An 11,993-nucleotide genomic window follows, 5' to 3' on the forward strand; every position below is an offset into this window, starting at 1 on the left:
CCTACTATCTGCTTGGCTCTGTGTGGTCTATTGTGGGTATAAGCCTGGATAAGCCTAGAGGTCATTGTTACTGTCACATTTTGAACAGAGGATGACACCAAGGTGCAGAAAGTGAAATTCAACTGCCCAAAGTCCTTTGGCAAGCTCATAGTCAGGCAGAGACCAAGCTCCAGCTATCCTGATTGCCGATGCATTGCCACTGCCGTGACACCATGGTCACCTTCTGTGCTCTAATCTATCTGAAACTCTGTGAGGCTAGATGACGAAAACCACCATGTGAAGAAATTTTTACAAATCACTGATTTCTTGCATTCTCCAAGGTTTTATCGACGTATGTGTTCCAATTCTCTAAGATCTTTCTTGTTTTCCCTATGGGGTTTTATTGCTATAGCAGTGATGATGTCTGCAGGCAATCTGTGCCCCTCTTCCACCACCAGTCCCCCAAATCTCAGGCCAAATAATGTAGCGTTTTGAACTATAAGAAAAAGGAAGTGCAAATGCAAGTATGTTTGCAGAAAATAGATCTAATACACCAAGTTCATAGATTTGGCTACCGAGTTGGCTTGGAGTACAAGTCTCAACACAGGATTCTTGTGCATATGAGGTCTGGATCCAGGAAAAAGACATCATGGGATCTGAGCATGGAAACACTGGAGGAGATGGAGGAGGTTTGAAAGGGAGAAATGTTCCCAGCTTCCTTAATAAGGTGAAGGAGGGATCTTATCTTAGTCAGTTTAGACAGTTACAACAAAAATGCCATAGACTAGGTGGCTTAAACCATAAATTAATTTCTCATGGTTCTGGAGGCTGGGAAGTCCAAGATCAAGGTGCCATTGAAATAGTGGGGGCCCCACAAATAAGTGAAACCATATTATAATTGACTCTCTCTGCTTGACTTATTTCACTCAGCATAATCTCTTCCAGTCCTGTCCATGATGATACAAAAGTTGGGTATTCATCCTTTCTGATGGAGGCATAATACTCCATAGTGTATATGGACCACATCTTCCTTATCCATTCGTCCATTGAAGGGCATCTTGGTTCTTTCCACAGTTTGGCGACCGTGGCCATTGCTGCTATAAACATTGGGGTACAGATGGCCCTTCTTTTCACTACATCTGTATCTTTGGGGTAAATACCCAGTAGTTCAATTGCAGGGTCATAGAGAAGCTCTATTTTTAATTTCTTAAGGAATCTCCACACTGTTCTCCAAAGTAGCTGCCCCAATTTGCATTCCCACCGAGAGTGTAAGAAGGTTCCCCTTTCTCTACATCCTTTCCAACACACATTGTTTCCTGTCTTGCTAATTTTGGCCATTCTTACTGGTGTAAGGTGGTATCTCAATGAGATGGAGAGGAGAAGGTAGTTGAGGGAAACTGGAAGAGGAGATGAACCATGAGAGACTATGGACTATGAAAAACAATCTGAGGATTTTGAAGGGGTGGGGGGTGGGAGGTCGAGGGAGCCAGGTGGTGGGTATTATGGAGGGCACGTATTGCATGGAGCACTGGGTGTGGTGCATAAACAATGAATTCTGTTACACTGAAAAGAAAAAAAAAGAAAAGTGGGGGCCCACTTCTGGCATGTAGACAGTGGCCTTCTCACTGGGTCCTCACAGGGTTGAGAGAGGGCTCTAGTCTCTCCTTATGAGGACACTAATCCCATCACAGGGGTTCCATCTTTATGACCTCATCTAAACCTTGCAAAGGCCCTGCCCCCTAATACCATCCCACTGTGGATTAGAGTTTGGGCACATACATTTGGTGGGGAGACACAGTCATGCAGTCCATACTGGGTATCTTGGAAGAGGAAAGTATGGGAAGGTACACACCCCATCACCAAATTTCTATTCTTCTGTAACTTTGGACAGCACGTTCATAGGGAGCAGTCTTGAGCCCTTAATATTGCCTGGTCAGTGCCATCAGGATGGAGCCCAAATTCCTTTTTTTTTTTTTTTTTTTTTGCATTAAAGTCTTCTAACTATTTGATCATAACTAAGCTGTCCTGTCTTATTTCCATATTTCTCATTGAATTGCTTTTATGTTTGTGTAGAGCTTAAATTAATTTTATACATAACTTCTCTTTGTTAAAATAGGTAGCTATAGATCTACCTTAGCTAAACACCCAAGGCTTCTGTGCAGAAACAAATGAGCTGAACGTTTCTCCTGTTTCCTCTGAAATGCTTTCTATTCCACTCCATGGCCACCATCAGTATAGGTCTACCCACCTCTGCCCAAGTAGAGGGCAGATTCAGACCTGGCCGGCTAAGTGAGATAGATAAACGGTGAGAGATCAGGGCAGGCCTGAAGAGAAGTACGGAAAAAAAAAAAAAAATCCCACTTCTTAATACCATTCTATAGTCCCTTTTTAGCTTCTCTTGTCACTTTCTGTCTCTTTTTAAAATCTAACCCTCTGTAATTTGTATATTTATATCAAACTGTAAAATCTGTGTACTCTTTGACCCAGCAGCTTCACTTCTAGAACTCTATCCTAATAAAACATGCATGTAAAAACAAAACAAAGCATACATGGGAGGGTAGCATTTAGAAGTCATTCGGTTGCAAGGACTAGAATATCCAGCTCATTAGGTCTTGCATTAATGGACTCTTAGAAATGAGGAAAGCTTCAGCGATGTTGTGATTCAGCAATGCGAAAATGTCAAGGACCCAATTTACTCCTGGCTCTGCCCTGTGCATTACTCTCATTTACTGTCATTTCTGTCACTTTATCCTAGGGATTAAGCCTTGTGATCAAAAAGCCCTCAGGGCCCTACTTTCTCTAGTCTGTATCCAGGAAAAGAGATAAACAAAATTGCTCCCACCAGATCTAGAAACCATCTTTCCCAGATAACCCCAGCAGACATCATCATATTGTATGTCTTTATCTGAATCTGGTCATTTGCACAACTCTGAGCCAATAATCAAATGGGATTATGCTAATTAATTCACAAGGAAGTGGCATGGCATGGCATCAGAGCAAGGGGTGGGCTTTTCATGCTGCAAGAATCTAGGCCTACATGGTGTGTGTTTGGTTAACTGAGTAGTTGTAAGTCACCAAGAGGAGAGGGTGTGGATGGAAAGGAGGAGGCCACAATCTCCACTAGAGTAATCTAGGGTGCTTGTCGATATATTGTCTGTGAAATCCTGGAAACCCAGAAACAACTCAAATATCCATTTAACAGAGGACTGAGTAAATAAACCTGGCACATCCCTCAGTGGAAACAATGGAACTATTCTGCTCATTTATTCAACCACTTACTCAACAAATACTTACTGAAAAACCTACCATAGGCCAACACTTTTAAAAATGCACTAAAGATGTAAGAAGAAAATTCAGGCAAAACCCTACCTTCATGGTATATGTATTCTCACTGAGTAAACAGAAAACAAATGAATAAGACTGTAGACTACATTGCTGTTCCATGCAAATGCTGCAGGAAGAGAAACTGGATAAAGGGGAGGCTGACTGGAAGGCACAGACCTGCTTCTAAACTCCAGTGGATGTTTGAACAACATGAGGGTTGGGGCACCAATATCCTGCATAGTCAGAAATCCTTGTGTAACTTATGACTTCTGCAAAGCTTATCTACTAATAGTCTACTGTTGGCCAGAAGCCTTACTGATAATGTAAACATTTGGTTAACACATATTTGGTATGTTACAGTATGTACAAGTACTACATATTGGTATGTATACAAGTATGTAGTAGTTATATGTAGTACAAGTATGTATACAAGTATGTATGCATACTTGTAAGTAGTACGTGTACGAATACAATCTAGTTTGTATTTGGTATGTACAAGTACTACATACTTGTTCTTACGATAGAGAAAAAACTGTTATTAAGAAAATCATAAGGAAGAGAAATTCATTTGCAGTTCTGTACTGTAAGAAGTCCACAAATATATGAACTATGTAGTTCAAATTCATGTTGTTCATGAATCAGAGAAACACATAAAAAGACCTATGAAAATAGGGACCTCAGGCGGCTCAGTTGGTTAAGCAGCTGACTTGATTTTACCTCAGGTCATGATCTCAAGGTCCTGGGACGGAGCCCTGCATGGGGCTTGGTGAGGATTCTGCTTGAGCATTCCCTCCCTCTCTTTCCCTCTGCCCCTCCCACCTCTCATGCTCTCTCTCTTTCACTCTAAAATAAATAAATATTGTTTTTCTTTTTAAAAAGACCTATGAATACATACTACAAGTTAAAATAAAAAGCCACCTTGTAGAGTGAGATGTGATATCTCTCAACAACATATATTTACTATATTTATATTTACTATAAATAAATACCCAATTCAGATCCAGAAAGAGATGGTTTATTTAGGGCAAGAATAAGGAAATACATAAAGAGGTAACCATCTGAGATTAGGAACACAATTGTCTAGAGACAAAAGTGTTTTTTCCTTGCTGTGTCTAATCTGAATAACAATTGAATTTACTTACTTGTCCCTTGCTCTGAAAACCATAAGATGGCTCTCAACTGTCAACCTCATGGTTATGACCTTTCATAGGAATGTAAAATAAAGCAGTATCTGCACATAGACGCTTAGCTCCTTATGTAAATTTTTTTCATGCAGTATAGATAGGCTTAGTGGAAGTTTACTTCATATTGGTACATACCATAATCCACTTGTTAGTTTTTCCATTTACAGGCAAAGAATTTCACCCTCTGCTCAAGATAAAATCAACTGAGAAAATTTGCCTTAACAAGACAAATAGAAGCCTTTTTTAGTCTAGAAATCATATTTAATTATTATTTAAATGTGCTATTCTCACCATTTATCTTTTATGGCAAGTGATTTTGGTATTGAAATAAAATATTCAAAGGCCTTTAAAAAGTAAAGATACTTACTTACTATCTTAGTATTATTTTAGTTGTACCTAGCAGATGAATGGATAAAAAAGATGTGGTCCATATATGCAATGGACTATTACTTAGACATCAGAAAGGATGAATACCCAACTTTTGTATCAACAAGGATGGAACTGGAGGAGATTATGCTGAGTGAAATAAGTCAGCAGAGAAAGTCAATGATCATATGGTTTCACGTACTTGTGGAGCATAAGGAATAGCATGGAGGACATTAGGAGAAGGAAAGGAAAAGTGAAAGTGGGAAATTGGAGAGGGAGATGAACCACAAAAGACAGTGGTCTCTGAGAAACAAACTGAGGGTTTTAGAGGGAAGGGGGTGAAGGGATGGGTGAGCTTGGTTGTAGATATTAAGGAGGGCACGTGTGGCATGGAGCACTGGGTGCTATACATAAAAAAAGAATCTTGGAACGCTATATCAAAACTAAGGATATATTGTATGGTGACTAACATAATACAATTAAAAAAAAGAAAAAGAAAAGAAAAGTCAATTAAGAAGTTCTGTCTCATTTAATGGATAAAAATACAGAAGCCTTTATTTAGTCTTGAGTATTCATTTATTCTGAGTAGCTCCATCTTATTGTTGTCTATTTGTACCCTATCTTGACTATGGGATCTGCTTAATCATCCTCTTACCATATGATCCAATAATAGAGAAAAAATATATCTCTACACACAAAGCTACATATGGATATTTATAGCAACTTTGTTTGTAATTATCAAAACTTGGAAGCAACCAAGATATTCTTCCATAGGTACATTGATAAATTAACTGTGGGACATCCAGCCACATGATTCAGTGCTAAAAAGAAATGATCTACTAAGCAACAAAAAGGTATGGAGGAAACTTAGTGCATGTGACTAAGGGACAGAGTAAACTGAAAAGGCTACATATTGTATGATTCCAATGATGGGACATTGGAAAAGACACAATCGTGTCATCAATAAAAAAACAGTAATTTCTAAGGGCCAAAAGTCAGGGAAGAGATGAACAGGCAGACCCAGAGGACTTTTAGGGCAGTGAAAATACTCTGTATGATACTCTTATAACACATGTCATTCATTATACATTTGTCCAGACCTATGGACTATACAACGACAAGAAGAGTGACTGCTGTGGTAAACTATGGACTTTGAGTGGTAATAATGTGTCAGTGTAGTCTCATCCTTTGTAGCAAGTGGACCATTCTGGTGGGGATGTTGGAAATGGGACAGGGTATGCACTGGTGAGACCATGGGGTATATGGGAAATCTCTGCACCCTCCTCTCAATATTGCTGAGAGCCTTAAACTGCTTGCTCTTAAAAAAAAAATTAAAAAATTATTAACTATTTTTTGTTGAGTGAAAATTATAGAGAATGGGCAGAGCAAAAAGTAATACAATGTAGGACATGCTCATAGTGGACAATGCTAAGTGGAGTTATCATTAGTGAGTTTTTATTATTGTCTCATACTTCTGTTGGTTTTTTTTTCCCTATATTTTTCTCAATAAACATGTAATAGATTTTTACAGAGCAAATATATTGTTTGTTTTTAGTAAAATTCCCAGGCTGTTTACTTCACAAAACTAAGTCATAGCCCTTACCACCTTACAAAAGTCCCACCACCCACATTCATGTCTGAGAAGGAAGCCAGCTGAGAATGCCTGCAGTGCAGGGCAGGCTGGGATTACGGACCGGCTCCACCCTCATCCTCCCACATCTGTTCAGAGTCTCACATTCATCACCGTGTGTCACAAGCTAAGCACAGTTACAATGAGAGGCAGAGTAATTTATTTCAGGGGAGAGAGCTATAGGGCTGAGCCAAAATCCCAATTCTGTGAATCAGAGACATACTGAAGGTATGAATCCTTAGTATTCAGGATTCATTCCTCCTTGTGGCAGAGGAGAAAAATACAATCATCATCAATATCATCACGACCAGCACTTATTTTTTTCAATATGTCTACATACTTTCAAGTAATATTCAAACCTCACAAGTATCCAAGAAATAGGCATGAATATTCCTCCTTACATGAAGCTTAGGAGGTCAACAGTTTTCTTCAATGTAAGACAGCCATGAGTCTTGCTGCCAGGAATCAAATCCTAGAAGCTAGACCCCAGAGTCCATGCTCTTCACCACTGTATAGGACTTCACAAAAATATTTGTACATTAGGGAAGAAAAGCATTCCCAGAAGCCTGGAAAATATGGAGATATGAAAGTCACAGTCATTTCATTTCATTTCATTCAAGCATTTACATAGCATTTCCTATTTCCCATTAGAACTCACTGTTGTAAACACTTTATAATTAGAAAAACTGAACAGATCAGTGAGGAGTAGAGATTGACTTAGTAATCAAAAACCTCCCAATACAGAAAACTCCCAGGCTAGACACCCTCACTGGCAAATTCTAGTGAACCTTTAAAGAGAAATTAACATGTATCCTTCTCAGACTCTTCCAAAAAGTTGATGAGGAGGGAACACTTCCAAATTCATTGTAAGAAGCCAATGTGAGTCTGATACCAAAGCCAGAGAAGGAAGAACACTGCAAGAAAACTGTAAACCAATATCCCTGATGGAACCCATTATTTGCTTCATCCCTCTGCAGGACGGCATGGGGTGGGGATAGTCAAGAAGCTACAATGCAATGCTAACTTATAAACAAGAGTGTAGCACTTTGGAGAGTAATAAATGTCAAAGACAAAAACTGAACAAGTAAGAAGAATGATTTTATTCAGACTATTGTAGTAAAAGCACCCCAGATCCAAAGATCAGAGTATCTCAGCAGGACGGTTTTGCCTAAAGACTTCTATAGGGAGAAATAAAGAACTTACAGGTGGGGAGAGTTGTAGTTCAGAAAAGCAACTGTTTTGCAGTCAGAGGGTTTCTCAGTTAGCTGAACAAAAAAAAAAGTTTTCTCTGTGTTTAGCCAGTTTCAGGGGAAAAAGGAATTCTAACGTTAACTAATCATTCATGAGACAAAGAACGGGGAGTTGGGAGGGTCACCACCCACCACCTCAGCAGGTGCAAGTAGATGGGGGAAAGGTCTGTGTTTAATTTTGCCACAGGTAAACAAGGGAGTCATCCCGAGTTTTACAGGAGTCATAAGAAAGAGTGGCAAAGTCTCTAGTAACTCCTGTTTAGAGGGTAGTTCCTTGTGGTAAGCCATTTCCCTGAATACAAAATTCTAAGGATTTTTTTTTAAAGATTTTATTTATTTGACAGAGAGAGAGAAATCACAAGTAGGCAGAGACTCAGGCAGAGAGAGAGAGGGGAGAACGCAGGTTCCCTGCAGAGCAGAGAGCCCGACGTGGGGCTCGATCCCAGGACCCTGGGATCATGACCTGAGCCGAAGTCAGAAGCTTTAACCCACTGAGCCACCCAGGCACCCCACAAAATTCTAAGGATTTTTAACAGTCACTGTTCTGGGAGCACAGGGTTCAGATCAAGTTTAACGTCAGAGGAAATCCAGAAATTCAGTCTGAGTCCTCACTTTGCCAATAATTTCTGTGAAGACCACAGCTTCCTCATCATGAAAATGGGAGGTGAGGGATGATTTATTAAATTTATTTCATATCTCAATGTTTGATGAGTCTTTAAATATGGCAGAGGGACCCTTTAGAAGGAGAGAGATGGCAACTGAGGGCAGAGGGGCACAGTCACAAAGGTAGGGGGGACAAAAAAGAAAGGCCATGTCACAGAGAGGGGAGGAAAAATGTCGGGAGATATATCAGAATTTCTGAGATATTGGGATCAGAAAAGGGTGACTACCTGCCTTATGTTCCACTCATTCAGTAGTTAATGATAACCTACATTGACCTAACATTTGATGCACTTTCCCATGACTATGGCCTTAGAAGCCACTTTGCCCATCTTTTCCCCTTAGATCAATTGTTCCTAGCAGGAGGTTATTTTGACCCCAAGGGAACATTTAGCAATGTCTGGAGACATTTTGCTTTCAGAACTGGGAAGAGGTGCTAGTGGTACTTGTAACTAAGTATCCTATAGAGTGCAGGGCAATTCCCCAGAACACAGAATTACCTGGCAATCCTGCCTTCTAGTTAGTCATCTTTTTATCAGCAACATTTCAAGTGTAAAAGAAACAAACTGCTTCAGGAGGGAGGATTTGTTAAAGTGGACATAAAATCCTGGTAGGCATAACATCCTGGTAGGGCATTCAGATGTGTAAGAGGAGAATTTGGTCATATGTAGCTAGAGATTAGTTCTTCCTGAGATTCACTTATTCTGAAAGTTTCTACTTTGACTCATTAATTTTGACAACTCCTGTTCCAGGAACACATTTCTTGGATTTAAAAAAAAAATTATCTGCTCCCCAACCAATTATATAAACCAATTAGTAACAAAATCAAAGAAACACATTGACAGTAATACAGTAAGAGTAGGGGACTTTACACCCCCCCCCCCACTGAAATAGATATCTATCTATCTAAGAAAAAGATCAACAAGAAAATAAATACTTTAAATACCACACGAGACCAGATGGACATCACAGATATATTCAGAACATTCCATCCCAAAGCAACATGTTGGGACATACACAGTCTTCTCTAGTGCACATGGAACATTCTCTAGAACAGATCACATCCTGGGTCACAAATCAGGTCTCAGCTGCTACCAAAAGATTGGGATCATGCCCTGCATATCTTCAGACCACAATGCTTTGAAACTAGAATTCAATCACAAGAGGAAAGTTAGAAAGAACTCAAATACATGGAGGCTAAAGAGCATCCTACTAAAGAATGAATGGGTCAACCAGGAAATTAAAAAAGAGTTGAAAAAATTCATGGAAACAAATGAAATTGAAAACACAACTGTTCAAAATCTTTGGGATGCAGCAAAGGTGGTCTTGAGAGGAAAGTATATAGTGATACAAGCCTTTCTCAAGAAACAAGAAAGTTCTCAAATACACAACCTAACCCTACATCTAAAGGAGCTAGAGAAAGAACAGCTCTTCTTCTCCTAAATCCAGCAGGAGAAGAGAAATAATAAAGATCAGAGCAGAAATCAATGAAATAGAAACAAACAACAACAACAACAAAAAAAAGAGTAGAACAAATCAACAAAACTAGGAGCTGGTTCTTTGAAAGAATTAATAATATTGATAAACTGCTGGCCAGACTTATCAAAAAGAAAAGAGAAATGACCCAGATAAATAAAATCATGAATGAAAGAGGAGAGATCACAACCAAAACCAAAGAAATACAAACAATTATAAGAAAATATTATAAGCAATCCTATGCCAGCAAATTTGACAATCTGGAAGAAATGGATGCATTCCCAGAGATATATAAACTACCAAAACTGTACCAGGAAGAAATAGAAAACCTGAACAGACCCATAATTGGAAAGGATATTGAAGCACTCATCAAAAATCTCCCAAAAACAAGAGTCCAGGTCCAGATGGCTTCCCAGGGGAATTCTAAAACCACATTGATATATCACCTTACACAAGTTAGAATGGCCAAAATTAACAAAACAGGAAACAACATGTGTTGGAGAGAATGTGGAGAAAGGGGAACCCTCTTACACTGTTGGTGGGAATGCAAGTTGGTGCAGCCTCTTTGGAGAACAGTGTGGAGATTCCTCAAGAAATTAAAAATAGAACTTCCCTATGACCCTGCCATTGCACTCCTGGGTATTTACCCCGAAGATACAGATGTAGTGAAAAGAAGGGGCATCTGTACCCCAATGTTTATAGCAGCAATGGCCACGGTCGCCAAACTATGGAAAGAACCAAGATGCCCTTCAACGGACGAATGGATAAGGAAGATGTGGTTCATATACACTATGGAGTATTATGCCTCCATCAGAAAGGACGAATACCCAACTTTTGTAGCAATATGGACGGGACTGGAAGAGATGATGCTGAGTGAAATAAGTCAAGCAGAGAGAGTCAATTATCATATGGTTTCACTTATTTGTGGAGCATAACAAATATCATGGAGGACAAGGGGTGTTAGAGAGGAGAAGGGAGTTGGGGTAAATTGGAAGGGGAGGTGAACCATGAGAGACTATGGACTCTGAAAAACAATCTGAGGGGTTTGAAGTGGCGGGGGGGTGGGAGGTTGGGGTACCAGGTGGTGGGTATTATAGAGGGCACGGATTGCATGGAGCACTGCGTGTGGTGAAAAAATAATGAATACTGTTTTTCTGAGAATAAATTAATTAATTAAAAAAATAAAAATAAATGTACTTTAATTTAAATTTTTAAATTTAAACGAAATTTTAAATTTTATAATTTAAATTAAAATTAAATGTATTTAATTTAAAAAAATAATTAATATCTATTCTCCTGAAACTTCAAAAAAAATATAAATGGAAGGAAAACTTCCAAACTCATTTTATGACGCCAGCATTACCTTGATCCCAAAACCACAAAGACCCCATCAAAAAGGAGAATTACAGACCAATATTGCTGATGAACATGGATGCAAAAATGCTCACCAAAATACTAGCCAATATGATACTATACAATATATTAGCCCATTGGATACAATAATAGCTAAAATCCTTTTAATGTACTCAAGATGGATGAGAGGCTTGAGTGTGAAAGAGGAATCCATCAAATCCTTGAGGATAATACAGGCAGCAACCTCTTTGACCTCAGCCACATTAACTTCTTCCTAGAAACATCACCAAAGACAAGGGAAGCAAGGGCAAAATCAGCTACTGGGATTTCATCAAGATAAAAAGTTTTTGTAAACAAAGGAAAAAGTTGACAAAACCAAAAGACAACTGACAGAATGGGGGAAGATATTTGCAAATGATGTACCAGATAAAGTGCTAGTATCCAAAACCTATAAAAAACTTACCAAACTCAACATCCAAATAATAAAGAGCCCAATCAAAAAATGGGCAGAGGACATGAACAGACATTTCTGCAAAAAAGACATCCATCCAGATGGCCAACAGACACATGAAAAAGTGCTCAACATCACTCGGCATCAGGGTAACACAAATCAAAACCACAGTGGGATACCACCTCACACTAGTCAGAATGGCTCAAATTAACAAGCCAGGAAATGACAGAGGATGCAGAGAAAGGGGAACCCTCCTACATTGCTGGTGTAAATGCAAGCTGGTACAGTCACCCTGGAAAAGAGTATGGAAGATCCTCAAA

General features: G+C 39.1%; 1 long non-coding RNA gene across 1 annotated transcript in view; it reads right to left on the bottom strand.

The window, feature by feature from the left end:
* The window catches only part of LOC309844614, a 106,338-nt gene that overhangs the window by 34,361 nt on the left and 59,984 nt on the right, over positions 1–11,993 (bottom strand). The window lies entirely within an intron of this gene.

This window comes from Mustela nivalis (assembly GCF_964662115.1).
Source record: "Mustela nivalis genome assembly, chromosome: 12".
NCBI lineage: Eukaryota > Metazoa > Chordata > Mammalia > Carnivora > Mustelidae > Mustela > Mustela nivalis.